Source organism: Pongo pygmaeus, chromosome 9 (genome assembly GCF_028885625.2).
Source record: "Pongo pygmaeus isolate AG05252 chromosome 9, NHGRI_mPonPyg2-v2.0_pri, whole genome shotgun sequence".
NCBI classification, from domain to species: Eukaryota; Metazoa; Chordata; class Mammalia; order Primates; family Hominidae; genus Pongo; species Pongo pygmaeus.
Window position 1 is genome coordinate 122326251 of NC_072382.2, and position 15995 is coordinate 122342245.

Here is a 15995-nt window from a genome sequence, read left to right on the forward strand (position 1 = left end):
CTGAGGGATTCAGGCTTCCTCTTCCAAGCACTGGGTTTTAAGACAGTGAATGGCCCGACATGATCCTTTTGACATTTTGGGACGAGACCTCTGGTGGCAGCTGGGAGGATTTTGGAGAGGGAAGATTTCTGCGCCCTGTATGACAGTTCCAGAGCAAACACCCCAGAGCAGAGGCACATCTGTCTGTGGGGCTGCCTACCCCAGCTCCGAGACCCCTTCATTTTACACACAAAACGCTGAAGTCCTGAGAGGTGAAGTAATCCATCACACTCGCTCAGCAGAAGGGGCCGAATCTGCAGGGGAGAGAGGGCTGTCTTGCACAGGAGTGCACTTCTGCTCAGGGCACATGTTCCCCGTGAGAGTCTGAGACCATACAGTGCCTGTCTGACGTGTGGGGCTGGCATGGCCTCAGGCAGACTTGACCTAGCTCCAGGCAGGCCCAGGACACAGCACCTCGTGCATGACCAGGTCTCCCCTCTTCCTGGCTTTGTCATCCCAGGCAGCTGTGGTATCAAGGGGGCTCTGAAGGATGCCTGTTTCCTGGCTGTTTTTTTTTTTTTTTTTTCCTGAGACAGAGTCTTGCCTTGTTGCCCAGGCTGGAGTGCAGTGGCGCGATCTCAGCTCACTGCAACCTCTGCTTCCTGGGTTCAAGCAATTCTACTGCCTCAGCCTCCCAAGTAGCTGGGATTACAGGCACACGCCACCACACCTGGCTAATTTTTGTATTTTTTTTTTTAAGTAAAGACGGGGTTTCACCATGTTGGCCAGGCTGGTCTCAAACTCTTGACCTCATGATGCACCCACCTTGGCCTCCCAAAGTGCTGGAATTATAGGCGTGAGCCACCGTGCCCGGCCTTGGCTGTTCTTTAATAGAAGGAACATGTCCCCGTGTGGTCCCATTAGGTGGTTGATGTGGACAGACACACACACTAACAAACAAGGAGTGAGCCCTTCACGGGGGGCCTGTGTGCAGGCCCCTTTCCTGTAAGAGGTGAGGGCAGAGACAGGATGGGGAGGGGCACAGCGGGCGCCCCCTCCCGGAGCCTGGCTAGGGCGTGTACAACAGTGAAACACTGCTCAGCTCACAGCAGGGGCCTGGGACAAGACAAGCAGAGGCTGACGGCAGGTCGTGGGCCGCTGGGAGATCTGGGGTGCAGAGAAGGAGTGGGAGAGGCGGACAGCTGCTGCAGACAGGGGACACAAGGGAATCCTCAAGGAGGACAGAGCCCCTAGGGACCAAGGAATCAACTGATCGGCCAGGCTGCTGCCAGTCTATGCAGCCCCTTTGTAGCCCTTAGAAAAAGGCTATGCTGGATGTTGAGATGTGAACCTGCGAGGTAGATGGCAGCCTCAGCCATTTTGCTATCAATAAATTACTCTTTATCATTTAAGCCAGTTTGAGTTGTGTTTTCTGTCACTTGCAAGGGGTTTGGTTCTAAGTGCAATGAAAAGCCATTAAAGGAATTTGAGCAGAGGGATGCCACGGTCTGATTTACATTTTAACAGGATTGCTGTGGTTGCCTGGTTGGGGGGAACGGGCTGCAGAGGGTCAGGAGTCGGAGTGGGAGGCTATTCAGGAGGCTGGTGCAGCGTCACAGGGGGAAGAAGGGGCTTACACCCAGGGGTGGTGGCAGAGCGGACAGATGCAACGGTGCTGGTGCCTTTGGACCTGGCGTCCCAGGTTGCTGCTGCCGCAGGGCTGAAAGGAAGAGGTGGATCAAGGATCTGGAGTGAGTGGGAGGAGGATGGGGCCGTTAGATGAGACTGAGTAAGAACAGGGGTTGGTGGGGGTGGGGTGAGTTGGGGGGTGGGGTGGGGTTCTCCTTTGAGCCGATGCTGATTAGACAACTCAGCAGAGAGATGGCGTCAGCAGTTGGATACCATCAGTCTCTCGGCAGGGTGAAGGGTCAGGGCTGGAGATGTAATCTGGGAGTCATTGGTGTTTAGGAGGAAAGGAAGAGGCAATGTAGGAGGGGATACAGATATTGAGGAGGGGCAGAGGATGGCGTTCTTGGGTACGCCAATATTAGAGTCGGGCAGAGGCGGGGAGCCCTGCAGTGGACATGGAGGAGGCGTGGCCAGGGAGGACGCAAGCCAGGGGGATGTGGCGACACAGAGAGCACAGAGGCCAGGTGAGTCCTGAGGCCCAGGGAGTCACACGGGAGAAGCACACAGACATGAGTGGAGGGTTTGACAACAGTGAGGTGGTCACTGGTGACCTGGATAAGAAGCCAGACTGGGGTGGTTGGAGAGTGAGTGGGAGGAGAGGAACGGCGGAGTGAGCACAAACCGTTCTTTGAGGAGTGCTGTGCACAGGAGCAGGTGCACAGAGCAGTGGCTGGATGGGCATGCAGGGCTGAGTGGGGTCTTTTATTTGTAAGGGCAGGAGACAGCGGAGCATGCCTGAGTGCACAGTGAAGGGCATGATCTAGTGTGGAGGTATTCATGGATAACTCAGAACAGAAGGGTGACTTCCTGAATGAAGGCCTTGAGAAGGCCAGGGGCTGGGATTCACGAGACAAATGGTTTGGCCTCTGATGGGAGCAGGAACACTTCTCCCAACACACATGGAGGGCGGGCAGAGAACATGAGATGAGAGCGAGGGAAGCCGGTAGAGTTGGTGGTGGGAAGTTAACGAGTTCCTGTTTGCTTGTGTATATGTATGTTTTCAACCCCGGTCCCTGGCTCATAACTCCCGTAGCCCTTGTTACTGTAAACAGAATCTCTCTGTCTCCGACCTTCTCCTGCCCTCTTTTCACCTGCCCAAGGCAAGACTCTGATCTGACTGTGGGTCATGAAACCCTTATTCCAGAGTGGGTCCCGCCCTCATACCCAGGAGGAAGGAATGCTGCAGAGAGAGGCCAAGAAGAATCTGAACAGGCAGGCCGTTCTGCATCCAGATCATACCCTTTTTGTCCAATTAAATTTTTACGTGGTTGTTGGCCAGGTGTAGTGGCTCGTGCCTGCAATCCCAGCACTTTGGGAGGCTGAGGTGGGCGGATTGCTCGAGACCAGGAGTTCAAGACTAGCCTGGCCAATGTGGCGAAACCCTGTCTCTACTAAAAATACAAAAATTAGCTGGGTGTGGTGGTGGGCGCCTTTAGTCCCAACTGCTCAGGAGAATCGATTGAACCTGGGAGGCAGAGGTTGCAGTGAGCCGAGATCGCACCACTGCACTCTAGCCTGGGAAACAGAGTGAGACTCTGTAAAATAAATAAATAAATAAAATTTTATGTGGTTAACAATCACGTCTATCCAATGAAGTCTCCATAAAAGGACCAGGAGGACCAGGTTCTGGGAGCTTCTGGATAGCTGAACACGTGGCGGTTCCTGGAGGGTGGTGCCTGGGGAGGGCATATAAGCCCTGTGGCCCTTCCCCCGTACCTCACCCTATGTATCTCTTCATCTGTATCCTTTGTAATACCCTTTATAATAAACTGTAAACATAAGTAAGTGTTTCCCTGAGCTCTGTGAGCCACTCCAGCAAATTAATCAAACTCAAAGAGGGGGTGGGTGGAGGGAATCTCAACTTGAAGCTTGGTGGCCAGAATTTCCCCCAGGGCCTGGACTTGCAACTGGTGTCTGGCTGTGGAGGGCAGTCTTGGGACTGAGCCCTCACCCAGTGGGATCTGAGTTTATCTCCAGGTAGACAGTGTTAGAGTTGAACTGGAGGACACCCCATTGGTGTCTGCTGCAGAGCTGATTGCTTGGTGGTGGGGAGAACCCCCCACCCCACCCCCACACATTTGGTCACAGAAGTCTTCTGTGTTGGGGATTCTTGGGATGGAGAGCAGAGGAAAAACAGTTTGAGGGCTTTCCCCAACACCTTGTTTTCTGATGGATGGAGAGACAAGACAATGAGGTGAGGGTATTGGGGAGGCTGAGGCACAGGGAAAAGCATACCATGGCAGCCTGAGGGAATAAAGTGACAACTTTACTGCATCTGTAGGAAGGGCACAGGACGCTGTTGAGGGCCTGGCTAGAGCTCATGGTTGTAAGTTGAAAATGCAAGGAGTCAAACTGGCTTTGTGGTTGTCTACAGGAACGTTTAGTTGCCGGTGCAGGCATGGAGAGGGTGGATAGCTGGGTTTAGCTGGACTTGGCATTTAGCCAGGGGAGTAAAAAAGAAGGGAGAGGCCAGGTGTGGTGGCTCATGCCTGTAATCCCAGCACTTTGGGAGGCCAAGGCGGGTGGATCACCTGAGTTAAGGAGTTCGAGACCAGCCTGGCCAACATGGTGAAACCCTGTCTCTACTAAAAATACAAAAATTAGCTGGGCGTGGTGGCAGGTGCCTGTAATCCCAGCTACTCGGGAGGCTGAGGCAGGAGAATCACTGGAACCTGGGAGGCAGAGGTTGCAGTGAGCCGAGATCATGCCACTGCATTACAGCCTGGGGGACAGAGCGAGACTCCGTCTCAAAAAAAAAAAAAAAAGAAGGGAGGAAGGGGCAAAGGATTTGGGTTATCTGCAAAGGAGAGATTAGAGTGGGCTGTAATCATGCATCTCCAATTACCTTCTAGATAGAAAAGACGCTGGACACAAAGATTTGGGGCCATCGGCCCATAGGCAGTAGGTAAAGGGTTTGGATGAACTTGCCCAGCCACTGTGTGTGGAGTGACAAGGAACAGGGCCGGTGGTGAAACTCTGAGAGTCAGTGTTAGAGGGTCCAGGACAAGAGCCTTCTGAAGAGACAGGGGAGCAGGAGGAAACCAGGAGATGTGGCGCTGGGGACACCCAGAGGAAGGAAGAGTGGGAGGAGGGGCCAACCTGTCATATGCTCCTAGGAAGTCACGGGAGGCTGGGATCTATCATTCCAAAGCCATTATTGACCAAGGGGAGAACATTTTCAGAGGAGAAGTTGGGAGTGGGCTAGAGTGAAGAAGGAAAGGGAGGATGTGGAGAGGGGAACAAAAGGGATTTAAAGTCTCTGAACTTGCAGGAACTTGACCTGGGCCTGGAAAAATGAGAAACTGGTTCATTTTCCAAGAGGCTGTAGGGAAAAGAAGGTTTGACCTGAACTCAGGGGTTATATTTGGAACTCACAAACAGTACTTCACCTCCTTAGGGCCTGGAGCTGTGAGCAGAGAGAGCCCTATGGGCCTGGGGAGGGGAGGGGAAGTTAAAAGGGGTTAGGGAGCAGGCTGGGAGTGCGGACTGCAGTACTGCTGGATGCAGAGCAAGCCCAGGAGCTGTAAATTGCCTGCCTGTATGTCACTTATGCCCTGAGATGTCTCTCTCCGGAGTAGAGTGCCCTCTCAATCCTGACAGAGTGGAGGGGGACAGAGGAGGACTGGGAAGGTTCAAGTCACAGTGTCAAGGTCAGGCTTTAAAACAGAGAAGCCTCCTGAGACTTGGCAGCGTTTAGAAAAACAAAACAGAGAAGCCACTTTGGAGGCTGGTGCAGATGAGACTAAGATGGATTTGGGGACACTTATGGATGATGTTAAAGGTTCCACACCCCCACCCACTCACACCCCCACCCACTCACACCCTCACCCACAGCATCTATAGTAGCCCTGTGCTGTAGGCACCCGTAGGGCTGCATAAGTGAAAGGTAGATGAATAGATGAAGTTTCAAAACTGGAGTTGGGCCCAAATGGGACCAGCAAAAATATCTGTTAAGTCTACAGATGAGTTTCTGAGCCCAGGATATCATTGGCAGACAAGGTTTATGTTCTAAAACTGCCCCGGATAGATGCTGGTGGCAATTAACTATCTTTGGCTGTGAAAGCCCATGCAGCAGCTCCCGACATAGTAAGTGCAGATGGGGTCAGGCCTCAGCGTTGGATGACAATGTCTCCCAACCCTGCAGCCCCTGCATGGGCTCCTGCCTCCGCTTAGGTGTTTTCCTGTGACTTTCTCTCCACACTTCCCAAACTGGTGAGTGGTATGAAGTCAAGGGGAGAGGTTTGGCTTCCTTTTCCTTCCAGTCTCTCTCTGTCGCTCTCTCTTTTCTTTTCTTTTCTTTTCTTTTTTTTTTTTTTTTGAGATGGGCTCGCCCTGTCGCCCAGGCTGCAGTTCAGTGGCGTGATCTCTGCTCACTGCAACCTCCGCCTCCCGGGTTCAAGCGATTCTCTTGCCTCAGCCTGCAGAGCAGCTGGGATTACAGGGGCCCGCCACCACGCCTGGCTGATTTTTGTATTTTTAGTAGAAACGGAGTTTCACCATGTTAGCCAGGCTGGTCTCGAACTCCTGGTCTCAAGTGATCTGCCTGCCTCGGCCTCCCAAAATGCTGGGATTACAGGCGTGAGCCACCGCGCCTGGCCCCTTCCAGTCTCTTGAGAGTCAGTTGGAGAGACCGTGTGCATCTGTACTCCTCTTTCCAAATGAGGAATGTCTGCCCCGCCTGGTAGGTGTGGTGAGGACGGCACTGGAGGAGGTAGGCAGAGGGAGACCGCAACCACACTCCCACACAGGCATCCCGTAAAGATAGTCCATGCGAGTCCACAGAAGCTGGTTTCCTCTGAAGCCTGTGAGGCATGAGAAGGCGCTCTGCAGCCCGAGACCACAGGCTGCTGCCCAGATGTCCTCCAGGCCGTGCACACGCAGGTCACCATGTTATCTATCCATCTTTCCCATGACTTCAGGCTTAACTCCTGCAAATGGAGATGGCACGCCCCAGAAAGCCCTATGCTTTTTGCTGGCTGTCCGAAAGCAAAACCCAGCAAGCGGCTTCCTGTTTATGCATTAGATCTGGGAGCTCTCATTACTGGCTGGTGAACCAGAAGCCACTGTGAGGCAGCAAGGGCCAGATGAGAAGTGGAAATGTGGCTCTGGAGCTGACACAGCAGGCATAGGTCTGGCTTTTGTTTCTCCAAGTCTGATTTGCATAGAGCTTGCTAAAAAAGCTTTCTACCGGGCTGCTTATGTACTCGCGGAGCCAACATTCACACACTTTCTCCTCTTCACTCAGTAAAATTTGCTCTGGGGCTGAGGCTGCCACCAGATGCACACAGCGGGCGTCCTCTCCCTCACGGTCCGCCTGCCTTTCCCGACCTACCCACTTCTGGGGAGTTTCTTATTTGGCAAATGGGACCGAGACACATCCAATGCCCGGGTGGTGAGGTGAAGGAGGGGCAGAGGGGAGGTCTGCCCTCCTTCTGCCCAGGGCCCTTTCAACTTCTCAGGAAAGCTGCGAGTGGCACAAAGTTTGCAAATTCCTTTTACTTCATCCTTGTCCTCAGAGGCTTTGGGGCTGCTTCCCACCGTTATTATTGGTGTCCCTGCCACCGAGAATCATGGCCATGCTGGGGCCACGCATCTTGGGAGCAACAGAAAATGCCTTGTCTTGGATGTGACAACTGGCGCAACGACCAGGTTGACATAGGCACTTCTCACCACAGACAGGTCATATTTCTAATGGTTTACTTACATGTTAGACTGTCGGCTACTTGAAACCAGTTCTTCTCATGGAAATGCATTTTCAGGAGGTGGCAAGGTTGCCATGCCAGCACACAGAGCGCTGTCTAATGTGGGTTAGAGGGAATGATCACCGGGTAGGGAGGGCAGGTTTAGGTCAAGGTTTACATTGAAGAGAAGATGGCGGGGAGTGCGGGTAAGCCTGGGGGAGGGAAGGATCAGTGTCCCCCGGCCCCTGTCACAGTGCGGTCCAGGAGGGAATTCATGCATGCATGCATTCACCCATGAGTCCTTTATCTCGCACCCCATTTCCAGTTCCTCAGTCTTGTTTGTTTTGCCCTCAAAAATACCCCAAATCTAACCACTTGTCACCTTCTGCTCACTCCCATCCTCATCCAGACCACCCGTCCTCTCTCCACTCCCCCAGTCTGTTCTTCACGTCACAGCCAGAGTAAAGCTTTTAAAATGCAAGTCAGATCAAGTCATTTCGCAAGGATAACTCCACTTGCATCCTGGAGGCAGCACCTACCTGCCCTCCACCCCCGACCCCAGTCAGTGCCACTCACCTCCTGCCACTCCAGAGGGGTGCGTTTAGGGTTTCTTGGGTGCGCCTACGTTCTTTTGGATCAGCCTGGTTTCCTTTCAGCCCACCTGATCTCTCTAAGACCCCAGGGTCCTCAACATACTGGGTAACACCTGTCTTGGGAATGGGCTTAACCCATCCTTTGCTTTAGGAGGAAGAAAAAGCACCCTCCTGTCACCTCTGCATATACACAAGAGGAACACGTTTTTAAAACTGTGCTCCATAGGTTCATAATTACAGTAATCCATCTCCTCTCCGTTCCTTCCTTAATTGTGACTGGCAGTCATGTCCCCGCCCCCTATGTCAGTTGAGCTCAACTCTGCGCGGGGCCTCTCATTCCTCCTCATTAGTCAGTCTCCTTCCCCTCGCCTTGTCACCCTTACCTGGGTTCTGGCCTCCCTCCTGACAGCGGGCAGCTGCTTGCCTCCCCTTCTTGGAGTGAGTTAACATCCCTCCTGAGCTGACCCGTCCGTCCAGTCTCCTCCTGCCCACAGAAGGCACCCACCTCTGACTCCTGCTGCAAACCTGGCCTGACTGAGGCTTCAGTTACCCTGACTCAGAGCAGGCAGCTTGTCCTTGGAGCCTGCTTGATGGCGGCATTCAGGGACCCAGGGCTGACTGTCTCTTGTGGCTCCATTAGTGCATTGGAGGACCGGATAGAATTCAGAAGGAGCCCCTCCCTTGCGTCTCCTGTCCCCTCCACCCTTCAAGGACTCTCGTGTTCAGCACACCATCCCTTCCCTCTACCGGCAGTCTTTCTGCTGCATGCTGTAGTTCCACTGCCTTGGGGGAAGAAAACGGTACCTCCTGCCGTCCAGTCTCCTCTCAGGCTGTGCCTGCCCTGGCTGCTGCTGTCCTGTCCACCGCAGCCTCTTCTCTTGACCACTTGTTTACAGTTTCCCAGCCTCTCCTGCTGTCTGGGTGATGGGAGTACTCAGCCAAGACAATCTGAATTAATTTTGCAAGTAAAATTTCATCAGACGACCTATCTAGCGCTTCCCTAAATCAAGACATATTACATCTCGTGTGTGCCCTGAGCCCATTCATCATGTTAAGTCAGCCCCTGAAATACCAGCCAGGCTCAGGCTGAAAATGAGCAGCATTCTCGTCTGAAGCTGGAAGGGGTCTTCTTTATCCCCAGATTTGCCACTAGAGAGGCTTCCATCTGCTCTTTTGCTGGTGATAACATCAAGAAGTCATCGACGGTGGTCCTTAGAGTCAGAGTCAAGGGACCTGAAACAGAATCTCTGTTTTGACACTTACTAGCTGTGCAACTTTGAGCAAGTTACTTAACCTCTCTGAGCCTCAGTTTTCTTATGTGTAAAATGGAAATAATATCTACTTGAGAGGGCTGCTATGAGGTTAAATGAGATGAACCACATGCAGTGTCAGTACCATAGTAGGTATTCTATAATGTGAGCTCCTTTTCCTATATGAAGTAAGTTAAAACCCTCAGGCTGGGCACAGTGGCTCACGCCTGTAATCCCAGCACTTTGGGAGGCCGAGGTGGGCGGATCAGGACGTCAGGAGATTGAGACCATCCTGGCCAACATGGTGAAACCCTGTCTCTACGAAAAATACAAAAAAATTAGCTGGGTGTGGTGGTGTGTGCCTGTAGTCCCAGCTACTCGGGAGGCTGAAGCAGGAGAATCGCTTGAACCCAGGACGCGGAGGTTGCAGTGAGCTGAGATCGCGCCATTGCCCTCTAGCCTGGCCGACAGAGCGAGACTCCGTCTCAAAAACCAAACCAAACCAAAACAAAAAAAAACCCTCACAGATGTGCTCAGTTCTGACAGTTGTGCTGATAAAGGCACACACAAGAGACAGGCATTTATACACAACATAAATGATGGAAAATTAACAAAGTGAGTAGATTATATACAAGTAACAATTGCATGTATTTAGTTTGTAGAGAGGGTTGGGGGGCATTTTAGGTTCATATTGAATGTGAGCAAGAGCTTTCCCCTTCTGGACATGGTGTGGGTTGCGTAGATTGGACCCTCTCTTGTGTTTTACTCTTCTTCTTGCTCTGGTTCATTACCAGTGAATATTGGTTTTACCCAGACTGCTGAGATCCTTGATAAGGCCTCACCATGGTGATGCTGAAGGGCACTCATATTTTTGCTGTGTTTACTCTTCCCGTCACCTTCCCTGGCAGCGACTGACCAGAGCCATTTAGGACCAGGCCAAGGGAGATGGAGACGCCTTCTCTGTTCTCAGCTGGGGGTTGGCTGCTGACAACTTAGATTAGGACCCTTTCTTGAGAAGCCCAGGAGTGGTGACCTTCGTGGCATAGCAAAGGCCTGCTGAGGCTACTAGGTGGCAATTCTGCCCTAAGCTTGGCGTCAAAGGAGCTGGGGAAGTGAGATCCATGGTTCCCCAGGACTAGCTTTGGAGGGGCCCCAGACTCCCTCGCTTCAGCTCATCTCTTGGCTGTGGATAAATGAGCTCGTTGGCACCAGCATCCTGGTGACAGCCATCCTGTGTTGGGTGCTTACCCATGCTGGGAACTGAGCAGAGTGGGCCAGACAGAACCTATTCCTGTCCACCAGGGCACCAGGGACTCCAATCCTGACCAGCTGGATATTTCATTACACATTGGAATCTGTATTTCAGCTGGCATCTCAGGAGAATGTAACTTACCTCTTTGATCACCAAAACATTAAAAAAATTATTTTGGCCAGTTTAATGAAATATTTCTATCCAAATGGACATAAGAAAAGTATGCAGGCCTTCCAAAACAGCATGCACAGAACATGGTTTGATCACTTTTTCATTACTCAGGGTCATTATTATAAACACCAGCTACTATCCTGTGCACTAATAGACACTTCCGGGGCAAGTAGGTGATTCTGTTTTCCCGCACACCAAGTGGCCCAAGACTGCTGACTTCTTGAGTTCTTTATCAGCTTTTTATGTTTTCCTCTTCATTTTATCAGTTGCCTCTTACTTTTGCCAGAATGCCTGCCTCTTCTGTGTTCTGCATTTAGTGCATATTAACTGTATCCGCATTACACCAGCAGCAAGAGGAGACAGGCCTATTAGAAGGAGGCCTCAGAGGGTCTCTCTGGTTCGTTTTGAGGTCTTCTGGTTTCCTTCTGTATCTCAGGAGAAAGTTGAGTCCCTAGCAGTGACATTCCTGTACTCCTTGAGTTGGTGTGGCATTGTTTTGAATATATGCCCAGTTTTCCAAGCAGATTTTTTTTTTTTTTTGAGACAGAGTCTCACTCTATTGCCCAGGCTGGAGTGCAGTGTTGCGATCTTGGATCACTGCAACCTCCACCTCCAGGTTCAAGGGATTCTCGTGCCTCAGCCTCCCAAGTAGCTGGGATTGCAGGCGTGCACCACCACGCCCGGCTAATTTTTTTTGGTATTTTTAGTAGAGATGGTGTTTCACCATGTTGGCCAGGCTGGTCTCAAACTCCCGACCTCAGGTGATCCACCTGCCTTGGCCTCCCAAAGTGCTAGGATTACAGGAGTGAGCCACTGTGCCTGGCCTCCAAGCAGATTTTAAGATCATGATAGACAGGGGACCTAGCCCCACATTTGTTATGCTGGCCACACAGCAGTGCTCTGGGTATAGCAGGGACCCTACACAGTGTCCCCATTGAATTCATCAATGAGTCTCCTTCACAATGATATATGGAAGTAAATTGGATATAGTATGTATATGTGTGTATATGGTATACATAGACTTGTATACAAGTCTGGGAAGAAAGAGTGTTTCCATCAGTCACAGACAAGAGACAGTATGATACAGTCAAATTGTTCTAATTTCAGCTCCTTCATTCATTAGCTGGGTGGTCTTAGATCACTCGGTGCCTCAGTTTCCTCATCTATAAAATGGGATAATTATAGTGGCTACCTTATTGGGTTGTGAGGATTAAATGAGATCATGGCTGTTAAAATTGCTTAGCACAGTATCTGGCACATAATAAGCATGCAGTTATGTTAATGACAATAATTAAAAAGCTTTAACATTTACTTCAGTGGAAGAGCAGTGGGGATGGTGTGATCTCGTGGGGGATTTTCTGTGGGTCCTTCCTGTCTGCTAAGGATTTCGTCTTCCTCCTTCCCCACTTCCACGCCTCTGGGAAGATCTTTATTTGGCCTCAGCCTTAGATGGATATTAATGCGGAAATGTTAGGGCTGGAGATTTCCATAGTCTTTGAATAATAGACATTTGGAAAATTAAATATTTCTGTCAAGTGTGCCATAAATCTTGGCTGTTTAGGAAGGTGAGAAATTTAAATTGCAAGACAGCCAGGGAGGGAGTGAGCCTGTCCAGTCCCCTGGTGTGTGGTCTCCGGGTAAGGAGGGGTGGGGTGGGACTGGGAGGTGGGGCAGGAGCAGGCCCTGGGTTTAGGGGCAGCCAGGGGAGGGTGGGTTGCTGCGGGTCATCAGCCTGGCTGACTTGGAAATCCAGAAGGTTTTGATGGAGTGCTTCTCCCTCATGTTCTAGAAGATATTTCTGCATCAAGGCGCCTGCTACTGGGCTTTGAGCTTTCCTCTCCCTTCTCTCCTTCATGCTTTTGCCTCTCTTCCTGCATACCCACCAGCAAGGCCTCTCTGCCTGGGAGGAAGCAACATGGCGCTGGTGACAGGCAGCACTGTAGGTCCCTTCTGCTGCTGGAGAGCCACGTGGGGACTAGGGGGGCCTACTCGGGGACTCCCCAGAGTTCCCTGCAGGCATACCCCCGCTCCAGCAATGGCAAAAGACATGAGAGGGTCTCATATATAGAAAGGGTGTCCCAGGCCACACCTTCGGGGGCAGCCCATGTATGCCTAGGGGTCGGGAAACAGCAAAGAGAAGGCGATGTGGGTAAGGCCTCTTTACTACCACATGATTCTGTCTTCCAGAAGAACTTGGCCACCCCCACATATCCTCCCTCTCCTCCAAACCCCAAGATGACCCAGAGGCTCAAAGCCACCTTCAGTCTTAGCTGTTTCTTTTTCCTGCCTTCTCCTCCAGTCATATATCTGGATCTGACTCCCGACTGCTGCACGCTACACAGCTGATGATGGGAGTGTGACTTGGTCAAAAGTTCTTTGTGGCCCACTTGAAAAGGGTGCCAAATAAAGAATATCCAGGAGGGTATGGCCAAGGTGGTGAAGAGCCCCAGAAGGATGTCCTGTTCTTCCTCTTATCATTCATTAGCTCAACAATTAGGAAGCAGTTGTTAGAATGTGCCAGATGGGCTGACACTGAGGGAGTACATACAATAAGGGGAGGGAGAATCTGCTCACCATGGGCCAGGCACTGTGCTAAGTCCTTTAAACCCATCGATTCACCTAAGCCCAACAGCCTTAAGATATTACTGTTATTCATTTAATGAGGAAACTGTGATTCAGAGAAGTTAAGTGACATCCCAGATGGAAGCGTTAAGAATCAAACTGACATTTCACTAACTCCAAAGCCGAGACTTTTAATCATTTGCCAATAAGGCCTTGTGAAAAAGTCAACAGGGACCCAGGCCTTGCCCCTAAGAAGCTCACAGTCTAGTGAAGGAGCAGATAAGTATATCTGGGAGGCTAACTTAGTCTCAGATGGATGGCAGAGAGCTGGGGAGGGCTTCCTGGAGAAGGTGATGCCTGAGCTGGGCCTAGAAGGATGTAAAGGAACCAACCAGAGGAAGAAGGGGAGTTAGGGTATTGTGAGGCTGGTGGGGGCTGGGGAAGAGCTTGCACACACAGAAGTAAGTGAGGACTTGTGTTTGGGTCACGGCAAGCAGCCTGGAGCCAGAGTACAAGGGAAGAGAAGAAGCTGGAGATGTGACAGTGATCAGGTCATGGGGGGCCTTGTATACCAGGCTAAGGGTGCCAGGAAATGGCTGGGGAGATTTACACAAAAGGGAACAGGTTGAGATCCTCTGGTGGTGGTAGGGCAGTGTTAGTGAGAAATGTGTGCAGCTTGGACTAATTTGAGAGACTTTCTAGAAGGTAGAACCCACAGGACTTAGTGATGATTGGGCTTGGGGGGTATCATGTGTAGAAAAGGGAGGAGCCAGGTCAGGGGATCAGAATGGGCAGCCAGCCCTCTTCTGCAGTGTCCAGCTGCCTGGTGGCAGTGGGGGACCCCATTTTGGCCTTCTGCGGAAGCATGACATCCACTGGGCTGTGGATGTATGTGACTGCCGAGATGTCAGTCATGCAGGCTGGCACCCAGCTGGCCCAGCTTCCGGAACGGGGATGGTGAAGTGTGTCTTTCCACTTCACCGCCTCCCTGGGTAAAACCCAGGAATGAGCTCCCTTCTTTTGTCAGTTGCAGAAGAAGTGGGCTCTTTCTCTAGTAGACATACTCGCAGTGTCTAGTATCAGCCTCCTTGTCCGTGTGGGATAGGGATTGCTTGGCCGGTAAGCACTGTGTTTGGGTGTACATCTCCTAGGATACTAGCATGTGGTCATTTGGAAGGCGGCTGCCTAGCAGCCCTCAGCCTAGCTTCAGGAGAGGAACTATGGGATCCAGCTTCTCTGGGCTCCAGAGAACAACTTCTGGGGCCTGGAAGAACCCTGTGCCCAGTGACAAGCTTGTAAAAAGAGAGAAACAATCCCTATATTTTTGGTCCCTGGGAAGGAAGCAGGGTGGACAGCAGCCTTAACTTTCTGGAGCAAAATGTGAACTTTTGAGAGCTGAAGACCAAAAGCGAGTTCAGCTTTTGAACTCGCTTTTTTTAAACCAACCTAGGCCAAAGGCTGGGAGAAAGCAGCAGCAGCCGGCCCTGGGTTACAGGTGGGATGGATGGGTGCTTTGCTCACGGTCCAGCTGGTCTCCCCGCAGCTCCTAGACCCCAGGAACTTCTGGAGCTCCCGTCCTTGGAGCCTCCTCTCAGGAAGTTAGATGTGGCACTCAGGATTAGTAGGCTCTGAATTCCCCTCCACCCTTCCCCAGGTCATTCAGAAGCCTACCTCCTGAGCTACCCAGGGCTCTGGAATCTCCACCTGCTGTTTCACTGCTGTTTGCACCAGTTCTGGCGCCTCCCACACCTGGGGTCGGTTGTGCCTCCAGGCCCGCTCTGAGCACAGTCACCGTCTGGGCCCCCTCTCCAGTGACACCCCAGGCCTAAACATTATTTTCCCATCGCGGAGGAGGTGTTCCCGGTGTGTCTCATGAATTTAACACAAGCTGCCGGAGAGCCTTTGAAAGGCTAGGGGGTGGGTAGGGAGGCAGTTTATGTAGTGGGGAAGTTGGGGTGGGGGAGGCAGTGTCCCGGAGGAGTGGCTTGTGGCCTGAGGAAGGGCCCGGGCGCGCAGGCGGCGGCTAGCGCTGGAGCCCCAGCCAGCTCCCTCTCCCCACGTGCGCGCTAGGCCTTGGTTGCTCTGGCAACTCGCCCCGCTCAGAAGGCACCAGGCAGCTGAATCCAGCCCCTTGTTACGGGGGAAAATGCTCTCATTGAAGCGCCGGAGCGCAGCTTCTGCCTTTTATTGCAAGCGGCGCCACCGGCTTCCATTTGTAAACTTATTAGTGTGCGCTCGCGGGGAGGGGGCTCGGGAATCCGGGCCCGGGCAACCGGCGCCGCATGCTAATCAGGGGGCGCCCGCCCCCGCTTTGCCCGTTGCCCTCCTGTCCCGATTCCCTGACGTTTCGGGAGGAGTGGGGTCGGAGCGCAGGGCTGGGAAGGGTCTTAGGACCCAGGAAGGAGACGGGTGCCTCCCGGAGAGGACCCCATCCCCTCCGAGGTCCGGGCGGCCCCCGGCCTCTCCCTGGGGTGCCGTAGCCCCCCTCGACCCGCCTTCCCGCAGCCGCAGTCGTTCGGGCCTGGAGGTGGCCGGGCATCGGTGCTGATGCCGCGAGGGCAGCGCCCGCGGCGGGAATGCTAATGCACCCTAAAGGGCACGGCCGCCGCCGCAGCAGGTAATTAGCTGGACCGCGGCGGAGCGCGCGGAGGTGGCTGCTGGCTGCAAGGACTGCGCCCAGCTCCCGCCTCGCCCCTCGAGGCTCCCGCGTGGGCCGGCGGGCAGCGCGTGGGCCACAGGAAGCGGGCTGATTGGACCCGGCTCAGGACTTCGCACAAGGGCAGCTCTTTGTTTACAGCTCCTCTCCCAGCTCCCCGCT

General features: G+C 52.6%; 1 protein-coding gene across 5 annotated transcripts in view; it reads left to right on the forward strand.

The window, feature by feature from the left end:
- Positions 1 to 15995, forward strand: part of GRIK4 (glutamate ionotropic receptor kainate type subunit 4) — a 476655-nt gene that overhangs the window by 37216 nt on the left and 423444 nt on the right. For 2 of the 5 annotated variants that reach the window (XM_063671506.1, XM_063671509.1), the window contains exon 1: positions 15244 to 15794. The exons of the other annotated variants lie outside the window; for them this stretch is intronic. The gene's annotated coding sequence lies outside the window, so the exon portion shown is untranslated. Of the gene's footprint in view, positions 1 to 15243; positions 15795 to 15995 lie in introns of those variants that run through there. 5 annotated transcript variants of the gene reach the window in all.